The sequence below is a fragment of the Ovis aries genome, chromosome 11 (assembly GCF_016772045.2).
Source record: "Ovis aries strain OAR_USU_Benz2616 breed Rambouillet chromosome 11, ARS-UI_Ramb_v3.0, whole genome shotgun sequence".
In the NCBI taxonomy this organism is placed as follows: Eukaryota; Metazoa; Chordata; class Mammalia; order Artiodactyla; family Bovidae; genus Ovis; species Ovis aries.
In genome coordinates this window covers 34,591,373-34,609,649 of record NC_056064.1, presented here as the reverse complement: position 1 = coordinate 34,609,649, position 18,277 = coordinate 34,591,373, and the positions used below count along the sequence as shown (strand labels likewise).

The 18,277-nt window shown below is 55.6% G+C and overlaps 1 long non-coding RNA gene across 2 annotated transcripts; it reads right to left on the bottom strand.

Annotated features, from left to right (window-relative positions):
• Positions 1–1,825: 1,825 nt before the first annotated feature.
• Positions 1,826–14,700, bottom strand: LOC121820595 (uncharacterized). Of its 2 annotated transcripts, XR_009595561.1 has the most exons (9): positions 12,617–13,885; positions 11,428–11,534; positions 11,244–11,336; positions 7,371–11,001; positions 6,899–7,010; positions 6,160–6,399; positions 3,649–4,113; positions 3,310–3,415; positions 1,826–2,941 (listed from the first exon to the last, which is right to left on the bottom strand). It is a non-coding gene; the product is annotated as an uncharacterized LOC121820595 (long non-coding RNA). The 2 variants fall into 2 exon arrangements; XR_006061182.2 differs by lacking the exon at positions 12,617–13,885 and adding an exon at positions 14,168–14,700 and having other exon boundaries at positions 7,371–11,336.
• Between the last annotated feature and the right edge of the window lie 3,577 nt (positions 14,701–18,277).

Below are 18,277 nucleotides of genomic sequence, written 5' to 3'. Positions count from 1 at the left end.
ATAAATGGGTGTTCAGGTCAAGCAACCAAGCTGTCAAGGATTAGGTAAGGCTGAAGGATCTGTGTTCCTGCTTTAACCCTGAACTCCTGGGGGGGGGGGGGGGCGTGTAGAGCAGCCCCCCTAGGGGATGCCTTCCAGATGGCAAGGGGTGTACTTTCAGGAGCCAAACACCAACAATAAGAAAATAGGTCTTCCAGGCTCTCCTGAGAGGTGAAGCAACTTCTTGAAAACTTGGAGGGCTTCCTGGAGGAGGCAAGCTTACTCAGCTTGGAACCCAGAAACCAAGTGTATTTCCTTTCCATCAGGGGCTCCCCTGCCCTGGCTCCCAGGCCACAGGAAGTGGAAACGGGCAGCCAGCCCAGCTTGGGGACACTGCTTAATTCATCAGGTTTCACTGCTTTCCTGAGCACTGTGCCCTCCAGCTGAATATTCAGGCTGACTCCCGGCTTAGCCGCGTCTGCGTCTGTGCAGCTCTATTTTTACAGCCTTGGGGATGGCTGACGAAAACATTTTAAAAGACACACACAAAAATTAAAAATGTAAAAGCCGGGTGCCAGCTGTGTTGTTCAGAAAGCAGGATAACACCTGCATTCTGTCTCATTGAACAGCACCCTATGCTTTGCCCCCAGCCCCACCCAAGGGCCCAGCCCACTTCACCCCTCATCCCCTTGTGTCCCCGCCAAGCCCCTTCCCATCTGTGCCTTGGTTTCTGCCTTGTGAAAAAGAGATGTTTGGGTGAGTGGATTCCCACTCCTCTTGGGTGATTCAAGAACTATTTTCTGCAGGGGTGGAGGGAGGCAGGGTCGAGACCCGGGTTCCAGACCTGCAACCACTGATCCTGCTCCCTCACCGTGGCCCAGACAGCCCACGCCTTCCTCCGAGGGGCCAACACCAGACACTCTGGCTGACCGGCACTTCTGAGCATCCATCCCAGGTCAGGGGACTTTCCCACGGGGAAGACAGAAGTGTGCTTCCCTGAGGCTCTGGGGGCCAGGCTCCTGCGCCTGGTCTGAGTTCGGCCAGACACACAACCCACAGGACGTGCTGCGGGAGCAGTGGGCATGGCCACCAGGGTCCAGAGGGACCAGTGCTTATGTCCACTGTGAGTCTTCGTGTCTTTTTGTTTTGTTTCATTTCCAAAATGAGGTTAACAGTGTTTGTCCCTCTAGATTCAGCATCCACCCCGTCCACTGTTGTAGTCCTGGACTTGGACCCTTCCTGTAACTCTGGCTTCCGTGGGAGGATCCGTCAGAGAGCAAGCGTGGGAGGAAGCAGCTGGGGGTCTCTTCCCGGCCCCCTCCTCTCCCGAGGGGCGGCCCTCCCTGGGGGCTCTGAGAGGCAGTGTAATAGCGACTGTCCTTGGAGCCCAGGAGAGCACTATGCATCCTGGCTGCAGAGGATGAAACCAGAGCCCTGCCCACGATGCCCTTGGTGCGCCCTTGGCCTGCCTTGCTCTCACTCCTGTTGTTTCCCTCTGGCATCACACTGTCATCTTGTTTCTCAAGTGAGGATCTTCTTGTCCGCTTCTGCCAACAGAGTGGGTCTGCAATGCACAGGCTGTTCTCAGCTGTCTCCCCAGCACACAGTCAGCGACAGCACTTGATGAGTTCATGGTCCCTAATGGGCCCCAGCACTGCCAGGCGCCAGGAGGAGAGGCAGAGTGCCTACAGGCCTCCTTGTGCAGTCATTCAGGTTGCACACTGCAAGACTTGCCCGGCCGGTGGAACAGGGGGAGCTGAGATCAGCCTGAATGTTCCTACCAAGCTGCACTTGGGAGAAAGAGGCGTCTTTTCTGAGGCACCCACAGGGGCTGCATGAATGAGTGCATCTCTACCCCAAAGCCTGGTTTTTATTTATTTACACAGAAGACTCCATCCTCCCGCCTGTGTTCCGCCTCCCAGCCCTGGGCACCTCCCTTTTCATTATGTCCTCTTTGCCTTCCAGGAAGCCAGCAGCTCCCCCACAGAGTGTTGTGGCCTGAGAGAGGCCTGAAGGGATCAGCAGGGATCTGAGCTCAGAGACGCTGACCTTCCAGAAAAAGGCGGGGTCGGGCCACTGGGAGCAAATGGTCAGGCCTGGAGAAACCAGTCATGGACGGCTGCAAGAATAATGACCCTGGCCACAAAGTGGACTCAGAGTGGCCTGAGAGGCAATTAGCACAGACCCCTCCCCCACAGCCCATTAAACTTAGGGCAGCTTAAACCGAACCCATCCTAAAGAGCTCTATTTAGAGTCTACTTAATATAAATTGTTCTATAAAGAGGAAAAACTCCCAACAATCCAGGCAAGAGAGTAGCTCCAGGTGGGAGCTGTTAACGAATGGGCTGGAGAGGCAGCCTGAGAGTCATTGAGCTGCTGGGCAGGTGGAGCCTAGAGGTGTCAGGCCCAGCTCAGCCCACTCTGGCTCACTCTGTCCCAGGGCCCCCGCCACTCCCAGTCTCTTTAATGTCTGGAACCCAGAGGGGCTACATGTAGGGGGAACTGCCTCTCCGCCTCTGCCCAGGGCCATCAGACCTGGGCAGGACTGGACCCTGCAGTATGAGGCCCTGGTTGTGTCCCAGCACTAGGGACATTGCACTCGGCTCTCCCCCTTCCCAAGGAGGAGAAAGTCCTGCAGACGGGGCTCCCTCTGGGCAGCACCCAAGTGTCTCCCTTCTGGCTGCGTGCAGAAAGCCCAGCTGGGGCTCCAGGCAGCTGGTGGGGAGTAGGGCCCCGTGTGGGAAACGGTGAAGGTCCCACCTCCCTGTGTAGCTGGGCTGAGACCACTGGTGCCCAAGGCCTCGGGTGCTCAGCCTCCCCTTCCTGGGGCAGGTGGGGCCCGTCTCAGACCCCAGAGCAGCGGTTGTCACGGGGGGCCCCTGGAGCAGCAGCCACAGCGTCACCTGGGCAGGTGTCAGGAATGCTCAGGCTTCCCTGATGGCTCAGCTGGTAAAGAATCCACCTGCAGTGTGGGAGAGACCTGGGTTGGGAAGAGCCCCTGGAGAAGGGAAAGGCTACCCACTCCAGTATTCTGGCCTGGAAGAGTCAGACACGACGGAGTGACTGTCACTTTTCTTTTCAAGCTTAGCCGCAGATCCTGGAACCAGAAACTCTGGCGGTGGACCTAGCCCTCCAGGGGTTTCTGGTGAGCTCTCACATTTGAGGTCCCTGCCCTAGTGGCAGTAGAATTATTGCTGCTCTCCATGCTTTTCAAACTTGAACCTGACCGGGACTCACCTGTGGAGACACTAAAACGTAGCTGCTGATGCAGCCCAGGGAGGCCCAAGACTCTGCATTTCTAGCGAGGCCCTGATGCCACTGGCCACTGACCTGCACTGAGCAGTGAGGGTGCAGGCACATTGATCAGGTGCTTGCTGTTCGCCAGGCTCTGTGCCAAGACCGTGACCAGATCGCCTCACTTCACCTCCTGGAAATGCTGAGAGACATATATTATTATTAGCATTTCCGCTTTGTGACAGCTTTATAAATAAATAGTTCACAAACCGTACAATTCACCCATTTAAAGTGTGCAGATCAACAGCTTTTGGTCCATTCATAGAGTTGCACAGTCATCAGCATGATCAATTTTAGAACATGTCCACCACCCTCAAAGGGAACCAGCTCCTCTTCACCACCCCTCTTCTGGCCCCTGTCTGGAAGCACACTTACCTGTTCTGGACACTCCACGTAGATGGGATTGCACACGTGTGGCCTGTGGTGACTGGCTTCTTCGTGAGCATAGTCCAGTCTCATCCACTTTGCAGCATGGTGTGCGCTTCACTCCTTCTGTGGCTGAGTAACGTCCCATTGTCGCGTGGTCCATGTTTTGTTTATCCATCACCTGCTGATGGACACGTGTGTAGCTTCCATCTCTTGGATATTCTGACTAGCACTGCACTGGACATCCATGAACAAGTGCTTCCATTTTACAGATGAGGACAACTGAGGCTGAGGGCCAGGCAACCTGGGTGAGGTCACTGCCCCGTCCAGAGTGCCCTTCGCTTCCTGGCCACCCATCATCCCAGAGGCCAGCAGAGTTTGTTTCTGGAGGAGGAGCAGGGCCTTGAGGTCCTGGGTCTTAATCTTGACTCAGCTCCTCCCTGGGGAACCTTGGGCTCTCACTTAAGTCTGAGCCTTGGGAGACAGAAGAGAAGTCTGTTAAGAGCTGTGTATCTGGGAAGGAAGCAGGGAAAGTGTTCTCGGTGTGGATGGTAGATGAGGTCTCAGCAAGTGTCCGCCAGACAGAGTGCCCAGATCAGGGGTCAGAGGGGCCAAGGGCACTGGCTGGGGCCCTTGTTGTTGGAGGGTGTGGTGTGGGGAGTGGGGAGGGCAGGACGCTTCAGGCAGTGCACAACCCATGCAGCTGTCCATGGTGGCCCTGGGGATGGGCGGCTCTTGGGGACACAGACTAAGATCAGCTCTGGTGTGACTGTGGGGCTGGGGGGATTGTGGAAAGGCCCAGAGACTGGCAGTGGCTCCTCGCCGTGGTCACGGGTGCCCGGCAAAACCACAGTCAACATCCCTGCCTCTGAGGGTGGGGCCCACATGCTCAGCCCGTGGGGCCACCGAGACTGGGGAGCCTCTGGTCTGTGCCCTGGGCTGGGACCGGACACAGTGGAGGAGACTAAAGTCAGGAGCAAGCCCCGTCCTTGATGCACCAACACGGAACATGTGGGCTTTTTTTCTGATTGGAGGATAATTGCTTTACAATGTTGTGTTGCTTTCCGCTGTACTACAGCGCGAATCAGCCGTGAGTATACGTGTGTCCCCTCCCTCCTGAACCTCCTTCCCACCTCCCACCCATCCCACCCCTCTAGGTTGTCACAGAACGCTGAGTTGAGCTCCCTGACACACCGGCTTGAGAGCCACTGACGACCGGGTCTAGCTGGTCTGCCCACCTTTGACGATGTATCTGAAGCAGCTGGGGAAGTGGCCCGAGTGGCCAGAATAGGATCAGACCATTAAACCAAGGTTCTAAAAATATGCCTGGAAAAATGGATTTCCTGTGTCCACACACAGCATCAGGTGTACAGGGCAGCCTGGGGGTTGTCTGCAGCCCCCCACCTGCTCCTCCTGCCGCTGAGTGGCTGGTAAGAGCCTTCGTCAGCACACCCACCACCGCCTCCTCCCACTCTCTGTGCCCAGAGGGCAATGTGCCTGCTGCTGCCTCTCAGTTACCATCGCACACTCCAGTGTCGGGGGAGGTGGGTGGGCAGAGGAGAAGGTCAGCCAGCACGCTGACTGTGGGGAGAAGCCACCTGCTCCGTGGGCAGGGAAGTTAAAGGACCCCCAGAGCCAGGAGGAGTGAGGGCAGGTGCCACCCCCACTCACCCCCGCAGTCCAGGCTCTGCCCCTGCCCTGCCCCCTGCCTGCTCAGACGACCACCCTCCACCACCATGCTCTGGCTGCCTGTGGGTCAGACAAGCAGGAGGAAGGAGCATGGGGACCCCGTGTCAGACCAGGGTCTGACAGCTCTTTCCGGGCTCCAGGGTCTGCCCCCCTCCTTGCCCTGCAACCTTGGGGTGGTGACAGCCTCCACTCTGCCAGCCCTGGGCGCTGGTTTCCTCCGACAGGGCTCAGACCACATCATACCCCGTCCCGCCAATTACCTGCTGCGCATGAGCTCCATCTCCTGCCAGACCCCAGCCATGGTCCCAGATGAGTGTGGGGCTTTAAGGCCAGCTACCTGAGGAGAGTAGCCACCTCCAGGTGGCTGGGCTCTGTCAGGCCAGCCCACATCAGGCCCATGGTCTTCCAGAGGGCATGACCCCAGATGAGACCACAACTCAGGCTGGGGCTGCAGAGGGTCTGGCATGGCCTGTGCCTGGGACTGACTCTCTTGATGACCTGGGCAGTGGGCACCATCCTCCTCATTTTATAGACAAAGGGGCTGAGGGTCCAGGAGGTGTGAACTGGCTCAGGCCTGAGCACCCAACAGGCTCAGAGCCCATCTCCCCCTCCTAGCCCTGAACACCCTGGCTGTCGCCCCAGATGTCGCCCCTGGGAGGCCCAGGGTGCCAGGGAGCCCCTAGCACACATCCATGAATGGTGTGGGGTTTGGGGACCTCAGTCTCCTGTCCAGAAAAGGGGCAGAGCCCCTCCTAGGGTTGTGGTGAAGCTGAAATGGACATGACAGACACGGACGTGACAGCCTTCATAGGACTCTTCCCATCCACTCACCTGCCTCCTGCTCCTGCTTGTGTTAAGGACCCCCAAGGCTGAGGAGAGGAGCCTGGTAACCACTGTGTCCAAGTCACTCAGAGACGCCGGAAGGTACAACACTGGAGGCCAGATGGCTGTGGCTGGTTCACCCCTCCACCTGCGTGATAGCTGAGGCAGCAGGACTGGGGTGTTTGTTATGTTCTGGACATTTCTCCAGCATGGTGGGGGGTATGGATTAGGAACCAGGAGTCCCGGGTTCTGGAAAGACAAAACAAGGCAATGCAGAAGGGCGGGGGCCCCTGAAGACACTAGATGCCCGTCTGGCCCTCCCCCAGCTGAGGTTCGTTCTCCCAGGAAGACGCTCCTGTGGCTCCCCGGAATCAGATGGGGGGATGACCAGCCAGGGTGTCCCCTCTTGGGTCTTCAAGGGATGGCCCACTTCCCAGTGACGTTAGACAATGCTGTCCCCTCTCTGGCCAGCTTCCTGCCCCTTCCAGGGGCGTGACTGGGTGGAGACTGGATGGTGTACACCCTCCCCTCTCGGGACTGCCTCTTCACACAGAATTTTCCAGGGAACCTCACAGGAAGCAGGGAAGTGGAGGGGCCGCTAGAGGCGCAGACATGTGGAAGGAGCCACGACTGAGGCAATGTCCCCAGCCCCTTCAGGACTGGGCTGGTGGGGAGCACCTGCCCGTCACAGTGATGTAACTCTGGCCGTGTCAGGGGAGGTTTCGCGTCCAGCTGGCTCAGGGCTCACCTCATCCCACACTTGTCTGCTGATCTTTGGCGTCCATCCGCACAGACATGTTTTGCTGACGTAGGGGGCTGGAGGAAGGATGATGGGGCTCAAGCACTGTTGCCAAACGTATCTTGGGGAAAGCGAGAAGAAGCAAGACATGCAGACCTGAGTCCACTCCCCACGGTGGAGGGCCATTACTGAGACCTGCCAGGCTTGTGTTCTGGTGGAAAATGCCCAAGTGCGGGACACACCCACCTGCCCTCCCCCACCCATCTCTGCAGGCATGAAGGGAAGTAACCATGCCAGGGAAACTAGGATCCTCTGGGGACCGGAGGGCCTGTGTGCAGAGGGCATGGAGTTGAGTAATTCAGACACACTGTCAAGAAAGTGCAGGGACACTGACTCAGCTCCACCCCGACCCCCTGCCAGACTTTGTGCAAATCCACTTGCCAAGACTCAGTCTCCTCATCTGTAAAATGGGCTCATTCACCTGACTCACAGGGTCCAGCAAGGCTGAAGAGTTGTCTGTGCATCTCCAGGGGCATGTCTGCCACGTGAAGAGTGTATGCAGGTCTCCTGGGGGTCATTCCACGACCAGGGCTGAGCAGGCCTTGGGTTCCCCATCCATGCCCTAGGAGGCAGGCTTCCTGACCCCATCGTGAGCCCGTCAGAGTTTCTGGGACCAAGAATATGTGATTGAACCTGGCAAAGGGGACTTTGCAGGTGTGACCAAGGTGAGGCTCTTGGGACGGGGTGAGTAGCCTGGCAATCCAGGTGGGCCCAGTGCTGTCACAAAGGCCCTGTAAGAGAGGCAGGAGGGTCAGGGTGTCCGGAGAGGTGAGGACAGAAGCAGAGGTCAGAGGGCTGTGAGGATGAAGGAGGGGCCAAGAGTCAAGGGATGCTGGGAAAAGGCAGGAAACAGATGCCCACCCTGCCCCTCCAGGGCTTCGGTGGGCTCCGGCAAGAGCACAGATCTGCCGTCATGTTGGGCTCTGATCTCCAGAACTGAGTGGAGACACTTTTGCTGTCTTAAGCCAGTTAAGCACCAGGTCCACTGAGCCCCGTGTGTATTTGTTCTGCCCCATCTCAGTGGCCTTGGCTGCACATCTCCTCCATCTTTTCTGACCTGGAAAGCCTCCTCAGTCTTTCCTTCTCTCCCATGAACTTTACTTTTCAAAGACCGCTCGCCAGGTGCTTTGTGAAATGTTGCTCAACTTGGGCTTGTCTGATGCTTTCTAAAGATTGGACGGGGGCTGAGTATTATCGGAAAAATGGCAAAAAACGTCAGGAGGCACACGGCACTTCATGCCATTGCTGGGGATCCCAACCTTGTCCACGAGTGACCCTGGCATCCTCCAGGTCTCTCTATTATAGAATTGTTTTTTCCTCTGTAACTAATGAATGTTTGGGGAGAAATAACTTGCGACCATGCAGATCTTGCTTCTCTTAAACATTCTTCCGCTGATTGTAGCGTCCACGGTGGCCCTCGCCTACAGCAGCAAAGTCTGCTGTTCCTCTGTGACCTGCTGACTCCCTCATGCCTCCACGTTTCTTTTTGTTTATTTTCTTTATTTGTTTTCTTTATTTTGGGCTGTGCTGGGTCTTTCTTACTGCATGGACTTTTCTCTAGTTGTGGCAAGAGGCAGCTACTCTCTATTTGTGTTGCTTGGGCTTCTTATTTCTGTGGCTGCTCTTGTTGCAGAACACAGGCTCTAGGGCTCACAGGCTTTGGTAGTTGCAGGACGTGGGCTCAGTAGTTGCAGAATGTGAGCTCAGTAGTTGGGACTCCTGGGCTCAGAAGTTGTGGCGCATGGGCTTAGTTGCTCCATAGCCTGTGGGATCTTCCTGGACCAAGGATTGAACCCATGGCTCCTGCGTTGCCAGGTGGATTCTTTACCACTGAGCCCCCAGGGAAGCCCCAAATCCAGTACTACTCTTCATCTTGATTTGTTTCTCAAATCTCAAAGCCAGTGTGGCTGAAGGCTCTGTGTTGATGTCTGTTTGCAAGAAGGTCAACCAATCAAGCCCCGGTCTGTCCGTCCACTCATTGGTCCATTCATTGGCTCTCTCATTCAGCCATCCGTTCATTCGACAAAAATCACTGGGCCCCTGCCCTGCGCCGGCACAGCTGGAGGCCCAGCAGCAAAGGAAACAGGGGAGATTGGGGCCTGTTCTAATGAGGGCTGGGAGAGTGAGGGCTTGCATTTATTCCAGCCAGCTGCTGAGGGTCTAGGGTTGTTTTGTTTTGTTTTTGAAACCAAAGTAGGCTAAGTGAGTCTTCCACACAAAAACTCTCCATGGGGGCCATGGTTCAGGATAATGGAGGGCAATCTTATTTAAAGCAAGATGACTCCTCACCTGTTTACATGACCCCATAACACATTTCTGTCTTCGTCCCTTTCAGCAGAAGCAGTATTTCTAGAACCCTGGCCTTCAGAATCACCTCACTGGGCAACTTTCAGGCTAGGGTCCTTGGATCCCCTGGGTTCTGGGGTGCCGTAGGGGCAGAGGTCCAAGAGCCAGAGGCTCTCAGCCTCACTTCTGCACCAGAGTGACCCCTCTGCTACCCATTTTACGAACTGGGCTTCCAGCCAGAGTTTTATTGGAAGAACTGTTTCTGGTGCTAAAAACCAGAGTCAGATGCCCCTTGTCTTCCTTTCTGAGGAATGGAAGTGGCGTGGCTAAGAATCCAGACCCGGTGGATGCCAGCCCTGCACCTTGTGACTTCAGGGTCCTCTGTACCTCAGTTCCATCATCTGTAAAATGGGTGACAGATGCAACTGCCACTTCAGTGGGGCTTTTGTGAGGATCGGATTGCAAATTCCATGACCGGCAGGAGCACACTCCTGATTTAAATTTCTAAGTTAAAAAAGGGACAAGGGACCAATCTTCTTAAAAACACTGAAATACTACAAAAGGACCCAAACATATCTAGAAAATTCCCAGTCTCATTTCCAGGAGGAAATACAGTTAACACAGCTTAGTGTAAGTTCTTCCAGACTGTGTTCTATGCCCTTGCAAACGTACACAGTCAGGCTTAGAAATGCTTTGTACAAGTGTGGAATTTCACTGTACTTCCTGCCTTGCAATTTGCCACCCACAAGGGATGAGTTTCCTCGCCAGGAACTCTGCAAATTTCCCAGAGAAGGTGGCATTTGAGCAAAGGTGACGCGCACAGAGTAGGGGTGCCACCTATCTGGGGGAATGACAGTCCAGGAAAGGGAATAGTAAGTGCGACGGCCCTGAGGCAGCAAGGCAGCGAGCCTGGCTTGTTCTAGAAAAGCTCCAAGGGGCCAATGTGAATTGCCACATAGCCGTTAGAAAGGTGCGTCATCGGATGAGGAAACTGGCCCCAAGAAGGGACCCAGAGTGCCCAGAGGCTTGTGCGGCAGCTCAAATGTGACGGGCAGCTAGTTCCTCCTCCTGCCCTGTCCAGTGAGAATCAGGGCTACATGGCTGCTGGGCTGCAGACATGCTGGAGCTTGAGGACAGAGGCGTGGTCCAGGTCGCAGTTCCTGCCCCAGAGCCTCGGTCTCCTAGAAACTCAGGGCTCCTGCTCTTCCCATCGCTCAGCCTGACGTGGCTGAAGCGTGACAAACATTTCTGAGGGCAAGCATGAAGCAAGCTCCTGCACTCCTGGGGCTGCGGGGAGCATGGGGGTCTCACAGTCCCTTATGCAGAGACCTGCACCCCCTCCCCTCTTGGTGGGGCCAGGAGTGCCCCACGTGGGATGTGTACAAGCCTGTCAAACTAGTTGGGCTGCACGGGGGTGACCTGGGCAGAAGGGGTAGAGGCCTGAGGATGGGGTTGGGACTCGTCTCAGATCTGTTCTCGCAGAGTTGTACATGGACAGGGGGTGTCCTCATGCCGCCAGCACCCCTATACAGACGTTACCCCTCTCCCGGGGGCACCACCCTCTGACCTCTGACTCTGCAGGTCTGGATGTTCTGGTTCTCTCTCCATTCTCTTCCCCAGATCCAAGCAGTAGAGAGGCACAGTCTTCTTCCCACCCCAGTGGCTGCTGTGGGCGGTGTCCCCATGTGGGGCTGCTGGGAACACAGCTGCTGGGCCCCTGGTGCCTGGTTGGGCATGTCCTCCGGAGACTGAGTCCCGCTTTGTTTCTGCAAGCGGTGGCACCAGGCCCATGAAGGGTTTTCTCAGGTGTACAGTCAGAAGCACAGGCCTCCCCATCCACATGGTTCCATGAGCTTGCCTCCCAGAGGCATTGGGGCATTGGGGCATTGGCCTGGGCTGCAGACCCGGGCCCAGAGGTCTGACTTCCGCAGCTCTGCTCAGGAGGTGCGGGGCTCCTGCTCCCTCCCTCATCTCTCTGGAGGTCAGCTTTGGCCAGTTGCCCCCTCACCTGCATCTCCACTTCTCAGATTCCACATGTCCAAAGTGAAACTCGCTGCCTGCCTCCCAGGCCACGTCCTCCTCCGTTTTCCATCTCTGTGACCTTGAGGAGGGGCTGATGTCAATTGCCTCCCTAACATGTCAAAGATGCCCCATGGGCACCCCCACCCCCAGTCCTGAGGATGAGGTCTTACCTGAATCCTCCACCCGCAGCCAGAGGGCACCTTCCAAAGCCCTAGTCTGTGTGCGGATGGTTCTCCTCTGCCTGAGATTCCGTGCTAAAGGCCTGGCTTACCTCAGCCTGTGAAAACAGACAGATGGCCACGTGCAGGTGGGAAACAGGACCAGTGCCCCGTACCATCTTCGAAGTCAGCTAAAGAAAGAAGAGTGAACCTGGATGCAGCCACAGCCTAGGACCCCAGTTTTTGGAGAGCACAAGGGACCCCAACACATGCACAGGCCTGGCAAAACTCTGGCCATGCCACCTGGCAGGCTGTTTGCTCCGTCTCCATCTGTGGGAGCTCTGTTAAGTGATGTACAGTCTAATGTAACTGATGTACAGTCTAATCACCATGGGAATCCCAGTAACTGATGCACAGTCCAATGTAGCTGATGTATAGTCCAGTGTGACTGATGTACAGTCCAGTGTGATGGATGTACAGTCCAGTGTGACTGATGTACAGTCTAATCACCTCAAGCAGTGCTTGGCACACAGTGCTTGTGCCTGTTCTCAGTCGCTCAGTCATGCCCAACTCTTTGGGACCCCATGGACTGTAGCCCACCAGGCTCCTCTGTCCATGGGGATTCTCCAAGCAAGAGTACTGGTGTGGGTTGCCATGCCCTCCTCCAGGGCATATGACACAAAAACACAATTAGAAATGAAGACTGATCCTGCTGACATGTAACTGGGCTCGAGGAGAAGCCTAGGTCCTCCTGCTGGCACGAGCAAGGCGCCAGGACTTCCTAACACCGAGGCGGCCCTGATGGGACTTTGGTGGGAACGGGCAAGACCTCATGGCAGATGCCTGGCTCAGGGCTGCTGGTGCTTTGACTGGCCTCACCCAGCAGGCCCAAGAGGTGACGAATTCTTAGCTTTCGGCTCAATGCGCTGCAGAAAGGGACTAGCCCGGCTTGCTCTGCCTCTGGAAGGACCAGGACAATCTGCCCCCAGCGCCCACTGGTAGCCATGTATACTCTCTGGCTTCCATCTGTAGAGGCAAAATAAACAAGTTTGGGGAAAACAAACAGGAAAGCACGAGGCAGGGCGAATGATGACCCGTTGATTCACTGCTCGGCAGGAGGCCACTTTGAACCAAAACCCTCTCCCAGCACTTTCCTTGCCCGGCCCTGAAATCACAAACAACCCCTTGGCCAGAGTCCTACCAGGCTTCTGACGAGCACAGCCTGCTCTTCTGACACAGAAAACACGATTAGACATGCACAAGTGCCCGGGAAGTGCCTGGCCAGGTGCTGGACACTTGGCTTCCCAAGAATCCCAACCGGGCTTTCTCAGGACAACGAGGTTTGAGCGGTGAGGGTGATGGTGGCCAAGAGCAGGGAGAGGACACTGTGTTTTGGTGTCGAGCCCTTTGCCAGGGCCAGATCACGAGGCAGCGAGAGAGAAGAATGTGCAAGGATGTTTCAGGACCAAGGAACTGAGTGAAACACGACAGTGGTGGAGCTGAATCACTCCAGAAGCTGGTGACTTTGGGAAAGTGACTAACCCTGGGGCTTGGGTCTGGTCACCTGTAACGCTAGGCTAATAATAGAAACCACCTCCCCTGGCTTGGCGACTGAATGAGATACTGGAGGTTAAAGCATTTGGCCTGATGCCCGGCATGGAGTTCAGGACTCATTCAACTCTCGTTGTCATTAAAAGAACAAGCTTTATGTGTTTTAGACCATCTGAGGAGCCGTTTTTCAATGTTGGTTGGTAACGTCCGTGCAGAAGCTGGCCGTGAAAACAGGAAGCACAGACTCTGAGGGCAGCTGGGACTGGAGACCTATTCTGGGTGGGGCCAGCTAGCTGCAGAGCATTTGGCACAAAATGTAGTCTGTCCGCCCCTTCTCATTTCTGTTAGCTTCTTCCCTTGGGTGGTGGAGGAAGGGCTGTTTTAGAGGCTGCAGAGAGGAATGTGAAAATCCTTGGTTTTTGTCAGGCTGTAATAAAGACATGAAATCTGCTGCATCCGCTCATTTTTACTGCAAACCCCATTATTTTCTAGTTGTGATGATGGAATATCACCTCACGTGAACTTAAGGAGATCCCCAGGTGGTGACGGTGGTAAAGACCCCGCCTGCCAGTGCAGGAGACGTAAGAGATGCGGGTTTGAGCCCTGTTTAGGGAAGGTCCCCTGGGGGAGGAACCAGTAACCCACTCCATTGTTTCTTGCCTGGGAAATGCCATGGACAGAGGAACCTGGTGGGCTACAGTCCATAGGGTCACAGAGTCGGACACAACTCAAGTGACTTAGCACAAACAAGCAATCCTCTCAAAAAGGGATTTACTGCCCCACCTCATAGGAGAGAACAAGGATGGACCTCAACAGCTTTAGGCACAGCTAGATCCAGGTGCTCAAGTCTCCATGCGCTCTGGCTCTCCAAGCCTCCTGGTTACAGCTCAACTTTCATTTCCCAATGAGTCTCCCTCACCCTCCTATACCCCTGCCATCACCGGGGAGCCCACACCAGCCTCACAAAGAACCCCAAGAGGGCACATCCCCCATCCTGTGGCAGCACCTATGTGTCCTTCTCTTCCTGGATGGTCCAAATGTTCTCACCCACTATGAGCACTATGAGCACCAGGAAATTCTAAAGTGCTCCATCTAGCTTCTCTCTCATCGCTGAGCCACAGCCTTCAAAAGAAATGCCACACAATTTAGTACTTGCTCAGGGTACTAGCCAGGACTCTGCAAGACAGAAGCCTCAGCTCACACTGGTCTCGTGGCCGCTGGCTCCAGGCTCCACAGTGTCCACAGGACTCCCTTCATCTCTGGTTCTTTCCTGGAGCTTGGCTGTGAGCAGGGCAGCTCCTGGGCCTCGTGGGTGGTGGGCAGGGAGAGGAAACAGAGCTGTGAGGAGACTCATTTGAAAACAGTAATAGTCCACTTCCATCCCCACACTCACATCCGTCTCTGCTTGCATACCTTCTCTGATGGGGAGCTCATCACTTCCAGGAGTGACTCCCTCTGTAAACTTGGTCTCCTGTCGGTGTCTGTCCCCAACTGGGCCAGTCCGGCCTCATACCAGGATAACTAACCACCAGGACCCATCCTCTCCCCCTTTCCCTCCTTCTGCCTGAAACTCACTGGAGGATGGGCTGGACGCACAGGACCATTATCCAGGGAGCCACAGAGCACTGAGTTGATCTTAAAGGGACAGTTCTGCCATCTCATTTCCCTGCCCCAAATAGCTACTTCCTCGCTGGAGGAGGCAGGGTGCTGGGGAGCAGGAAAGGGCCGAGGTAAGCTATCCACAGATGCCTGGTTTCCAGGCCTTCCTGGAAGGTCGCTGTTGACATCAGCCAAGCAGTAGGCAGGACCTTCCAGGGCCCAGTGTAAACAGAGAGACGGGGAAGGTCAAGGCTGGGGCAGCGAACCTCGAATAAGCATCCCGTCCACGGAGCGTGACCTTCTCCCAGAGGAATTCGCCTTGTTTATAGATCATATCGATGCCTGGCCCTCCCATCTAACGTCAAATTGAGGGGAGAGACGGCCGCACACAGTGGGGGTCAAGTTAAAATGTGTCCAAGGTTGTTTTAATTGTTTCCCTCTCATGTTTGCGTGAGCGACTTCAAGCTCAAAAGCACACGGGGCACAGTTCTGAAGTGTCTCGGCGCATGGTCAGTCCAGAGGGGACACGTCTACACTGGCTATGGGCTGCCATTGGCTGAATGAGGGGAGGGTGGTGTCATCACAGCCCTGTTCAGCTCGCCCTTCTCCTGGCTCCTTCTCAGCCCAGGGGGTGGACAGAAGCAGGAGTCTCCTTCCTGGGACCCCTGCACCACTGGCCACCATGCCGCCCGCCGGGAAGGACATGTGCACTGGCCGCAGGCGAGGTGCTCACCTCACACAGCAGAGGAAGCACATGGTTTTCTGGAGCCACGTCCCATCTCCAGCCTCTTCCCGTTCTCCTTGCTGTCCCTGTGTCTGTCACCTTGCTGCACCCAGGCTGGTGGGAGGGAGGGGCACCCTGTGGGCCCCACAGGTGGGTGAGGGGGCAGTGGGCAGGCTGGGTCTGGCTTGAGTAGAGGACTGTGGACTCGTCAGAGGGCAGGAAAGAGGGGACGAGTGGGAAGAGCACAGATTTTCCGGGAAAGTTGTGGGCTCCACTGGAATTCCTGACGGTGGCACCATAGCCTTGCTCCTGGGCCTGGGGTGGGGGCTTCTGGACCGGGTTCTTGGAAGGTGACAAAGGCTGCCAGCATGCACCGTCCTGGATGTGGGCTAGGTGGGTGGTACAGCGGGGGGGACCTGGTGTTTCTCATATTCACCAGAGCCTTGCTTCTCATTGTGGACCTTGGACCAGTAGAGACCTGGGAGCTCCTTAGAAGTGCAGACGGGTCAGGCCCTACCCTAGGCCCACTAGTTGGAATCTGCATTTTACATAACTTTAGATGACCACTCCCCCACCCCCAACTGTTGTATTTTATCCATGGAGAAGGAGAAGCAGGGATTGAGAATCAGGGCCTCGGCTGAGCAGGGGCTCTTTGGAGCTGATGTTTTTACCCAAATCTGGAATCCAGAGCTGGGTCAAAGCATGCTTTTGGTTTCGGAACCCTGAACCAGTGCGGGCTCCACGTAGAAACACACTTTGAACAAACGCGGCAGCGGGTCCCCAAGGTGTGTCTCATCACTGAGCCTGGGATGGCGACTTTACTTGGAAACGAGGTTTCTGCAGACGACAAGGGATCTCAAGGTGTGAGCCCATGGATTCCCCGGCAGGCTCCTAACCGCACTGGTGTGCACAGGTCAGAGACAGCAGAGGCACGGACGCACACACCAGGCCAAGGGCAGCGGCCACAGCTGCCAGGGGCTCTCAGAGGGCACACTGCCCCGGGACCACCTTGATTTCAGACAGGGAACAAATCTGGGTCCTTGGAAGCCCCCAGTTTGTAGTCATTTGTTGTGGCAGCCACAGGAAGCTGTGGCCACGCACGCCTTCCCAGACAGGGAAGGAAAAACAGCCAAGAGTGACCCAAGAAGAAGCAGTAACCTGGCTGGTCCCCAGTTCCAGTGACCTCAGCTCTGTTCCTCATTTCCTTGTTTCCTTTTTAAAATTGTTTTTAATATTTAATATTTATTTATTTATCCAGCTGTACCTGGTCTTAGTTGTGGCATGTGGGATCTAGTTCCCTGACCAGGGATAGAATCCAGGCTCCCTGAATTGAGAGCACAGAGTCCCAGCCCCTGGACCACCAGGGCAGTCCTCTCCTTGTTTCTTTTTAATGCTCCTTGAAGCCAAAATACAGTCCAGACTGCAGGCACTGGTCCTGCGTGGTTGGCTGGTCACCGGACCGTCGGAACCAGCCAGGCTTTCGAAAGCACTGTGTGGTTTGTTCCTCTCCATCTTGTCTGGAGATTGTTTACAGCAATCATGATGCAGGGGACTGAGTCAGATTTTAACTGCTTACGTGCCCCTCAAACGCGGGCTTTTTAAACAAGGCATCTGGCCGAGCCTGCTCAGCCTCGAGGACTGTATTTCAGTTGCTCTAAAGCTGGGGTGGCAGCCCTGAATTTGGACAGAAACTCTGCAGGCTCTGGGGCAGTTAGAGCGTTTCAATACTTCCCTCTAAAAAGTTTCCAGGATCCAAATACCAAGATTCAGGGCAGTAGTTTTCAACCTCGACTCACCTTGGAGATAGATACTTGGGAAGCTTAAAAAGTAACAGTGGCAGTGTTTGGGCCTCCCACCAGATCAGACTCTCTAGAGGACCCTGGGCAACCACCTGCCTTGTGGAGAAGAGCCACCCCGAGGGGCTCCATGGAAGTCTCCTGTGTCGACATCCTTTCCATGTGCATTTATTTTACGTACTTGTTTGGCTGCACCGGGTCTTAGTTGCGGCAATCAGGATCAAGTGCCCCGACCAGGTGTTGAACCTGGGTGCCTGCATTGGGAGCGTAGAGTCTTAGCCATTTGGATCATGAGAGATTTCCCTCAGTATCCTCTTTGGAAATGCATTTCTGCTTAAATAACAGCTAATCAACTCTCTGTTGCCTACAGTAAGCACCTGGATCGATGCAGGGTATAGACCATGGTAACCCCCATTTCACAGAGTAGGAACCTGAGGCTCAGAGAGGTGCGGCCCCTTGCCCAAGGTCATACCTCTTGGTAAAGCCTTTGGCAGTGAACAATCACTCCCTTGATGATGCTGGAGCGGCTGGGGAGGGGGAGGGGTTCGTGGTGTCAGCTGGTGCCCAGAACCCCATACACAAGAGGTGGGCTCTGCTGACCAGTGGAGAGGGGGCGACCTGACCTCAAAAGGACTCCTGGGCACGGGAGACTTTCCAAGTACAGGGGTGTGTGTCCAGAGTGCGCCTCTACCCTGCTCACTGTCGAGGAGCCCTGGGTCAGGGCTTGCCCAGCTTTGGCCATTGCAGGCAGTAGGGCGACACATGTGAGCACTATTCACGTGGGTGGTCCCCGCCCCTAGGTTGAGTTCTGGTTTTTAGTTTTGGCTTTGGAGTCTTTTGGGGGGCTTTGGGGGCATGTTACATCTTCATCTGTATTTGTATCAGGCAGAAGGGGGGCCTGGAAGGTGGTGCTCACTGCCAAGCAACCCGAGCCACCCCATGACTCATCAGAGTGGAGGCCACTTCACCACAGGTGAGGAGTGGGCAGAGGTTGCCCTAGGGATGGTCCCCAAGCCTCCCATCGTAGCCCTCTGCACTTGGCGTCTAAATTAGGCTCACTCTTCCAGAAATCAGGGGTTGGGGCCCCAGAGGCCCAGGAGAGGCACAGAGGTGAGAGGTCACAGGGTGCTGCCCCTGGGGGTGCAATCTGGACCTCTCTTGTGTCCCTTCTGGGAGGCTTTGTGACCTTGGT